Raw genomic sequence first — 8,893 nt, forward strand, 5'->3', positions numbered from 1 at the left:
AATAGGAAAAGAATACTTTCCTTAAGAGACAGGCAAGTCAGATGGATATTCATTTTATCATTTTTCCTTTTAAGTGTATATATTCCTTTAATAAAATTAAGAGATAATGAAGATCTTTTAAAATCTACTGTTACAGAAAGATTTCAGTCTTTGCTGCCACTATTCACAACGCCCCAGACATGAATACTACATATTGGGGCTCTTTTTTCTAGTAGTTACCTCCATAGCTTTCGGTGATGTGCTTTTGCTACGATTTTTTGAAGTTTATTTATTTTGAGAGAGAGAGAGAGAGAGAGACAGAGAGAATCCTAAGCAGGCTCTATGCTGTCAGCACAGAGCCCAATGTGGGGCTCGATCTCAGGAACTGTGAGATCATGACCTGAGCTGAAATCAAGAGTCAGCCACTTAACCGACTGAGCCACCCAGGCACCTTTACTATTTCTTGATTTACCAAAATGAGCCACACCCACCGGCTTCCTTTCCTGTTCTAATGAGTGAGGGTTTAACTCACTTCTATCACCAGTCCCACATTCTAATACAGTCCCATTATTATTCTTAGCTCCTCTCTTATTTATATTTGTAATCTTACATCTTTAGTTTTGGTTTTACCTCATTTTACAGCAAGCGAAGTGCGGCCGTGGGCTCGCGAAACCATGATGTTGTCAGTGCCTCTGTCTGGAACTCACCGGTCCTACTGTATTTCCCATCACCCTGAAGGACGGCGGGATGGACTTTTGAAGATTTGCTTCTGGTTTCAGCTGGGTGAAATCACTTGGTGGAGCTAGCGTAATGTCCCGGGAGATGCGGGATGTGCTTTGAAGCAGCCACTAATGTGTAGTGAAGTTTCTTTCCCCGAGGCAAAGATATCCAAAGACTTCAGGAATCAAGGGGTAGAAGTGGGAGGAGCTTGTTTCACTGTTACTGTTCTAATGACCTACCAGTAAAGTTTCAACTTCCCACCCCCACAGCTTTGGGTTCTGCTGGCTTAGAGGTCTTGCTTGGTTGCCACAGGTGGCAAGGGACACGCTGGTTCCACTGAACAGGAAGCTGAGACTGCCACCTGGTGACTTTGTCAGGCAAAAAGGGGGTTGCTGTACTGGTTGGGTGGCTGGGCTTGATTATCAAGCGTAAATCGGTTTGCTACTCCAGAATGGGGGCAAGGAGGAACACCTGCAACCCAGGAGATTCTCTTGGTAATCTTACCTAGGGCTCCCACATTCTGTGGTAAAAATGACGGAAAACTATAGCAACCTAAAACAGGCAGGACTAAGGGGCGACTGGGTGGCTCAGTCGGTTAAGCGTCCGATCCTTGGTTTTGGCTCAGGTCATGATCTTTCGGTTCAGGGGTTCTAGTCCCTCATTGGGCTCTGCGCTGGGAGCCTGCACACTCTCGCGCGCGCGCAAAATAAATAAGCCTGCTAGGAATTTCCCCAAGGGATACGGGAGTGCTGATGCATAGGGGCACTCGTACCCCAATGTTTATAGCCGCACTTTCAACAATACCCAAATTACGGAAAGAGCCCAAATGTCCATCAACTGACAAATGGATAAAGAAGATGTGGTTTATATATACAATGGAATACTACTTGGCAATGAGAAAGAATGAAATCTGGCCATGTGTAGCAACATGGATGTAACTGGAGAGTGTTATGCTAACTGAAATAAGTCATACAGAGAAACACAGATACCGTATGTTTTCACTCATATGTGGATCCTGAGAAACTTAACAGAAGACAGTGGGGAGGGGAAGGGGGAAAAAAAGGTTGCAGAGAGGGAAGGAGGCAAACCATAAGAGACTTAAAAACTGCGAACAGGGGCGCCTGGGTGGCTCAGTCGGTTAAGCGGCTGACTTCGGCTCAGGTCGTGATCTCACAGTCCGTGAGTTCGAGCCCCGCATCGGGCTCTGTGCTGACAGCTCAGAGCCTGGAGCCCGTTTCAGATTCTGTGTCTCCCTCTCTCTCTGCCCCTCCCCTGTTCATGCTCTGTCTCTCTCTGTCTCAAAGATAAATAAACGTTAATTAAAAAAAAAAACAAAACTGCGAACAGCGGCGCCTGGGTGGCTCAGTCAGTTAAGTGTCAGACTTGGGCTCAGGTCATGATCTCGTGGTTCGTGAGTTCGAGCCCCACGTCGGGCTCTGTGCTGACAGCTCGGAGCCTGAAGCCTGCTTCGGATTCTGTGTCTCAGTCTCTCTCTGCCCGTCCCCCACTTGTGCATTGTCTCTCTATCAAAAATAAATACAATGTAAAAAAAAATTTAAAAACAACAACAAACTGAGGGTTGATGGGGGTGGAGGAGAGGGGAAAGTGGGTGATGGGCATTGAGGAGGGCACCTGTTGGGATGAGCACTGGGTGTTGTATGGAAACCAATTTGACAATAAATTATATATTTAAAAAAAGTATATTTCAGAAAACACTGAATTTATAAAAACAAATAAATAATAAAACAGGCAGAACCATTTAAAGCACAAAAACTTCCAGAATAAAGGGGCACCTGGGTGGCTCAGTGGGTTGAGCATCTAACTTCGGTTCAGGTCATGTTCTTGTGGCTCGTGAGTTCAAGCCCCACATCGGGCTCTCAGGCTCTCGGGCTCTCTGCTGTCAGTGCAGAGTCACTTTGGATCCTCTGTCCTCCTTTCGCTGCCCCTCCCCCGCTGAGCGCATGTGCGCTTTCTCCCACGCTCTCTCTCCCCAAAATAAATAAACATTAAAAAAATTTTTTTCAAGGATAAAGATCTAGGTCACCCCACCAGATTACCCGCCCCCCCCCCCCAATATGACTGGCTGAGGTGCTTGCTGGGGACAAAGAGAAAGGGTGGTGGAAGAACACTCATCTTGTCATGTGACCAATCACAGCCGCGAGCACAGTTGTGGCCAAAGATGTCCTGTGTCTTACTTTGATATGGACTTTTGTACCTCATACTTATCTTTTTCTCCTCTCTCATTCTCATGCTACCAGGAAGTATTAATGTATAAATCATGGCTATTTCTGTAACTCAATATTAGGCTACAGGATAGCAGAATCCGAATCAGGAAACAAAGGCACATTTATTCAGAGATGGACAAGGGGGAACTTTGGGTTTCTTCTTTCGGTTCGGCTGTCGGAAGGATAGCTGAATCATACAATGTGAAAGCATGGTGCTCCGAATACCTTTACTTGGAAGTTAAATGTTGAAAAGGAGGTGTTTGGATGCAAAGCTGAGCTGACCAAGGGGTAGATTGTGCTGCGCTGGTTGTGGTTAACCCGGCGCCAGCATCATTCATTTTTAAGGCTGAGAACTCTATTTTCCAGAATCCCCTTTCCCTTAGGGTTTTGGGATAGAGCCAGCCAGAGAGAGAAAGTTGTAGGAGGTTTGGAAGATGGAGGTGAATCAGTCACAGTCAAGTATGTGGGTAAACAAGAGATCCACACTGGCTTCCTGGAGCACTAGCCCTTTCATCACTGAATTCTGAGATGGTCTGTGGAAGCTTCTTGGAGAATCTTGAGACCCACCCACCTTGGTGCTTCAGGCTGAGGTCTTTAGCATGAGCTTCTTTGCTCTTGCAGATAGCTTCCATTACCTCTGTTCTTTTGGCTCTTCCCACACTCACGGAAGTCCCTGATTCTTTTTTTTTTTTTTTTTTAAGTTTATTTACTTATTGAGAGAGAGAGAGAGGGAGGGAGGGAGAGAATCCCAAGCAGGCTCCGTGCTGACACTGCAATGCAGGGCTTGATCCCATGAACCACGAGATCATGACCTGAGCTGAAATTAAGAGTCGGATGCTCAGCCAACCGAGTCACCCAGGTGCCCCTGATTGTAACAATTTTTTACACAACTTTTTTAGTTTTTAAGTAATCTCCACACCTAATATGGGGCTCAAATCCATGACCCCAAGATCAAGAGTCAAACACTCTTTCAGCTGAGCCACCCAGGTACCCCTACAATGTAATTTTAGAACTTTTTTGTTCTTTTAAAAGAAACCCTGTACCCATTAATGGTCACTCCTCACTGCCTCTCTTGGCCCCAGTCCTAAGCAACCAATAATCTACTTTCTGTCTCCATAGGTCTGCCTGTTCTGGACATTTCGTAGCAATAGAATTCACAATATGTGATCTTTTGCAAATGGCTTCTTTCACTTAATATAATGTTCTCAAGATTTACTCTTGGGCACCTGGCTGGCTCAGTCGGTAGAACATGTGACTCTTGATCTCGAGTTTGTGAGTTCAAGCCCCATTCTGGGCATAGAGTTTCCTAAATAAACAAGCAACCCAGTAAATAAATAGCTTTTAAAAAGATTTACTCATATTGTAAATATGAGTAATTGTAATTTACTCATATTGTAAATACTTCGTTCCTTTTTATGGCCAAATAGTATTCCATTGCATGGACATACAGCATTTGGTTTATCCCTTCATCACGTGGTGGACATTTGGGTTATTTCTACTTTGGGGCTATTGTAAATAATGCTGCCACGAACATTTGTGTATCTGTTTTTGTGTGGGCCTATGTTTTCAAAATTAAAAAATATTTTGTACTGAAAAACGATACTTTCCAAATGAAAAGACAATCTACAGAATGGGAGAAAATATTTCCAAGTCACATATTTGATAAAGTGCTTACATCTAGAATATGCAAAGAGTTCTTACAATTCAATGATAAAAAAGTTAATAATCCAAATTAAAAATGGGTGAAGGCCAGGGCACCTTGGTGGCTCAGTCGGTTAGGCATCCAACTTTGGCTCAGGTCATGATCTCGCAGCTTGTGAGTTCAAGCCCTGCATCAGGCTGTCTGCTATCAACACAGAGACTTCTTGGAATTCTCTGTCCCCCTCTCTCTGCCCCTCCTCCTCTCATGCTCTCTCTCTCTCAAAAATAAACATTTTTAAAAAATAAAAATGGATGAATGGATAAAGAAGTTGTGGTTTATATACACGATGGAATACTGCTTGGCAATGAGAAAGAATGAAATATGGCCATTTGTAGCAACGTGGATGGAACTGGAGAGTGTGATGCTAAGTGAAATAAGCCATACAGAGAAAGACAGATACCATATGTTTTCACTCTTATGTGGATCCTGAGAAACTTAACAGAAGACCAGGGGGGAGTGGCAGGGGGAAGCAGAAGTTACAGAGAGAGAAGGAGGCAGACCATAATAGACTCTTAAATACTGAGAAGAAACTGAGGGTTGATGGGGGCTGGGAGGGAGGGGAAAGGGGGTGATGGGCATTGAGGAGGGCACCTGTTGGGATGAGCACTGGGTGTTGTATGGAAACCAATCTGACAATAAATTTCATATTCAAAAAATAATAAAAAAAACAAAATAAAAATAAAAATAAAAATGGGTGAAGGAGTTCAACAGACATTTCTCCAAAGAAGATACACAAATGACCAATAAGCACAAGAAAAGATACTCAGCACCTGTTAGTAATCAGGGAAACGCAAACCAAAACCACAATAAGATACCGTTTCACAGTCACCAGGATGGCTGTCGCCAAAAAGACAAACACTACTAAGAGTTCATGATATGAGGCAGAGCTGGAACCCTCACAGGTTGCTGGTGAGAATGTAAAATGTTGCAACAGTGTTTGGCAATTCCTCAAAAAGTAAAGAGAAGGCTCAGCAATTCTGCTCCTAGGTACATAACCCAAGAGAATTGAAAATATAGGTTCCAGGGGAGCCTGGGAAGCTCAGTTAAGGGTCCAGCTCTTGATTTTGGCTCAGGTCATGATCTCACAGTCCGTGGGTTCGAGTCCCACATTGGGCTCTGTGCTGACAGTGCAGAGCCTGCTTGGGATTCTCTCTCTCCTTCTCTCTCTGCCCCTCCCCCTGACTCTCTCTCTCTCACACACACAAAATAAACAAACATTAAAAAAAGAAATAAATGGGGCACCTAGGTGGCCCCGTCAATTACGCGTTTTACTTTGACTCAGGTCATGTGGTTCGTGGGTTCAAACCCCACATCGGGCTCTCTGCTGTCAGCATGGAGCCCGCTTCGGATCCTCTGTCCCCTTCTCTCTGCCTGCCCTCCCCCCCCCCCCCGCTCTCTCTCTCTCAACAATAAATAAAAAACATAGTTCCATACAAAATGGATACATAAATGTTCATGGCAGCATTATTCACAATAAATAGCCCCAAAGGAGAAATAACCCAAGTGTCCACCAAGTGGTGAATGGATAAATAAAATGTAGTATATCCACACAATGGAATATTATTTGGCCATAAAATGGAACGAAGCACTCATATACACCACGATATGAGTAAATCCACTCTCCCTATTTTTTCTTTTGGCATTTGTACTTTGGGTGTCATACCTAAAACACTATTAACTAATGCAAAGTTATAAAGATTATTCCTCTGTTTTCTCCTAACAGGTTTTTTTTTTTTTTTTTTTTGAGAGAGGGTACAAGCGAGTGAGGGACAAAGAGAGAGGGAGAGAGAGAATCCCACGAGGAACAGAGAAAGAGAGAGAGAAGCAGGGCTCACCCAAAGCGGGGCTCAAACTGACGACCTAAGAGATCATGACCTGAGCCACAGTCCGATCGATGTTTAACTGACTGAGCCACCCAGGCGCCGCTCTCCTCTTTTATACTTTCAGCTCCTCTATCTGGGTCTTTGATCCTCTCTCTGGCTCTAAGTTTTTGGACAGGACCCTTCCAGTGCAGTGATCGTGTTTTTCCCCCAGTGATTTTTGTTCAACCTTAGGCTGAAAAGCCCCTTCCCTGACCTCGATCCTTTCTACTCATGTACAAATTAACTTATCCAAGGCATTCATATTGTGATTCCTGAGGTGTTAGGGGCTGGATGTGTATATAATAGGTACAGTATTTGTCAAACAATCGTATTTATTGGGCAGCTGCTGTGTGCTTGCACGATGCCAGAGCTAGAAAGGTGAGTAAAATATGATAGTTGTCCTCAAGGAGCAAACACACAAGCTGGAGATTCATGCAGAAGTATTTATTTATTCAGTACTTTGTTTTATTTTAAGTAGGCTCCATGTCCAATGTGGGACTTGAACTCAGGACCCTGAGATTAAGAATCACATGCTCAGGGCGCCTGGGTGGCTCAGTCGGTTAAGGACCTGACTTCGGCTCAGGTCATGATCTCGTGGTCCGTGAGTTCAAGCCCCACATCGGGCTCCGTGCTGACAGCTCAGAGCCTGGAGCCTGCTTTGGATTCTGTGTCTCCCTCTCTCTGCCCCTCCCCCGCTTACACTCTGTCTCTCTCTCAAAAATAAACAAACATAAAAAAAAAAAAAAAGTCATGTGCTCTACCGACTGAGCCAGCCAGGAGCCTCTGTTCAGCACCTGGAAGTGCCCAGCACCAAGCAAATAAGACATCCCTCTTTACTTTTATTTGCTGAATGGTGGCAATGAGTGCACAGGAGGGCACTAAATCCAGTCCAGGAGGAGGGGAAGTGGAGGAGGCAAGGTCTCTTAGAGGAAGTGATGACTGGCGGTCTTCCAGGATGGGTGGCAGTCGGCTGCTGAGGAAGGAAGGAGGCTAAGCCGACCTTCAGAGACGTGGCCCGAGGAGCAGAATGTACACTTCCTCAGTGGGCACCAAGCTGTGCGTGGGGAAAACAGCGCTCCTTCCACCCAGAGAGGGAGGGTGGAGGAAGCAAGTTCCGGGCCGTCTGAAGCCATCCCAGGCAGAAGGCTCGCTTCACCCACTTTACTGCATTGCCTAGAACACAGACCCTTAAATAAGACGTCAGATGCACAAACTCAGAGCCTCCCGGATGGTGTTCTGTACAGCAGAAGATGCAGACGTTCATTGTGGGAAGTCCACCGTTCTCCAGATGGTTTGGGGAGCTTTTCACCTGAGCATCACAAGAAATAAATTGAGTGCATGCCGGGAAATGCCATGTCTGCTGCACTCAGGCTGTGGGGGTGCTGCGTGGCAGGTCCTATAGGTCCAATTCTCCCTGAAGCGGCTGCTCTCCAGAAGCTGAACACAGCTAAAGGCAGGCTAAGGGAGGTGGCTGCAGATGTATAATGGTGCGGAGACCCAAAAGGGACGGTGAAAGCAGTTGAACGGTTGACAACTTCACCTTCCCCTACCGCCTGGTGCAGTAAGCGCTTGGCGCCCCCAAGGGCCCACCTTACTCTATGGCTGGAAGGCATTTGCTCCCTTCTCTGGCTTCTTTGCATTTTTCTGACCTCTTGGGGCAGCGGTGACTCACATGGATGTTAAAGTCAGTGGCTGTTCTCACAGCTGGAATATTGGTTGAGAGGGAGTAGGACTTCTTGATGGGGAGAGGAGAGGTTGGGAAACAATTTGATCTATTTCGGTCCGTAGATGTTTGAGAAACTTATGCTAGGAATTCTGGTTTGCAGAGTCCAAAAAAAAAAAAAAAAAAAAAAGCTAGCGAAGTTTTTAAAGTGAAAGCTACCCGAGTCACGTATCATCTGAGGGCTGCTCATGCAGAAGGTCTGATCTACTCTTCGACATCAGAGGGGAAGTACAGGTTCCTCCCAATTCCAGAGCCTCTGTCCTACGTCACCTATACCGAGCAATCAGAGCCTGAGTGAGCCACCTGGGGTCAGCGGTGGGGCCGGGTGAAGCCTCGGTGTCTGATGGATTTGGTCTTGAAAGGCAGTGGGGCCAGCATGGGCTCCTGGGAACAATGTCACCTGAGGGCTTGGCAAGTCTGAGGCGCGGGAGGCAGAGCAGAGCCTCCAGAGATCGTGCACCTGTGCTTCCTGTGCTGAATGCCACCAGAAGGGGTCGTGAGCTCTGAGGTGTCTGGATTTGGCCCTTTGGCAGCATTTGGGGTGGTGGTGGCTGGTGGCGGAGGCGTGAGGAATTGGAGGGCCAGGCCAGTTAGCAGGATGGGAAGCTCCAGGAGGCGGGAATGAATGGGCGGCGGGAAGCCCGTCTGAGCCCGAGCCAGGCCCTGCAGCCTCTGCCCTTGG

The sequence above is a fragment of the Panthera pardus genome, unplaced genomic scaffold, assembly GCF_024362965.1.
Source record: "Panthera pardus isolate Hobbes unplaced genomic scaffold, ASM2436296v1 HiC_scaffold_15, whole genome shotgun sequence".
Classification (NCBI taxonomy): Eukaryota; Metazoa; Chordata; class Mammalia; order Carnivora; family Felidae; genus Panthera; species Panthera pardus.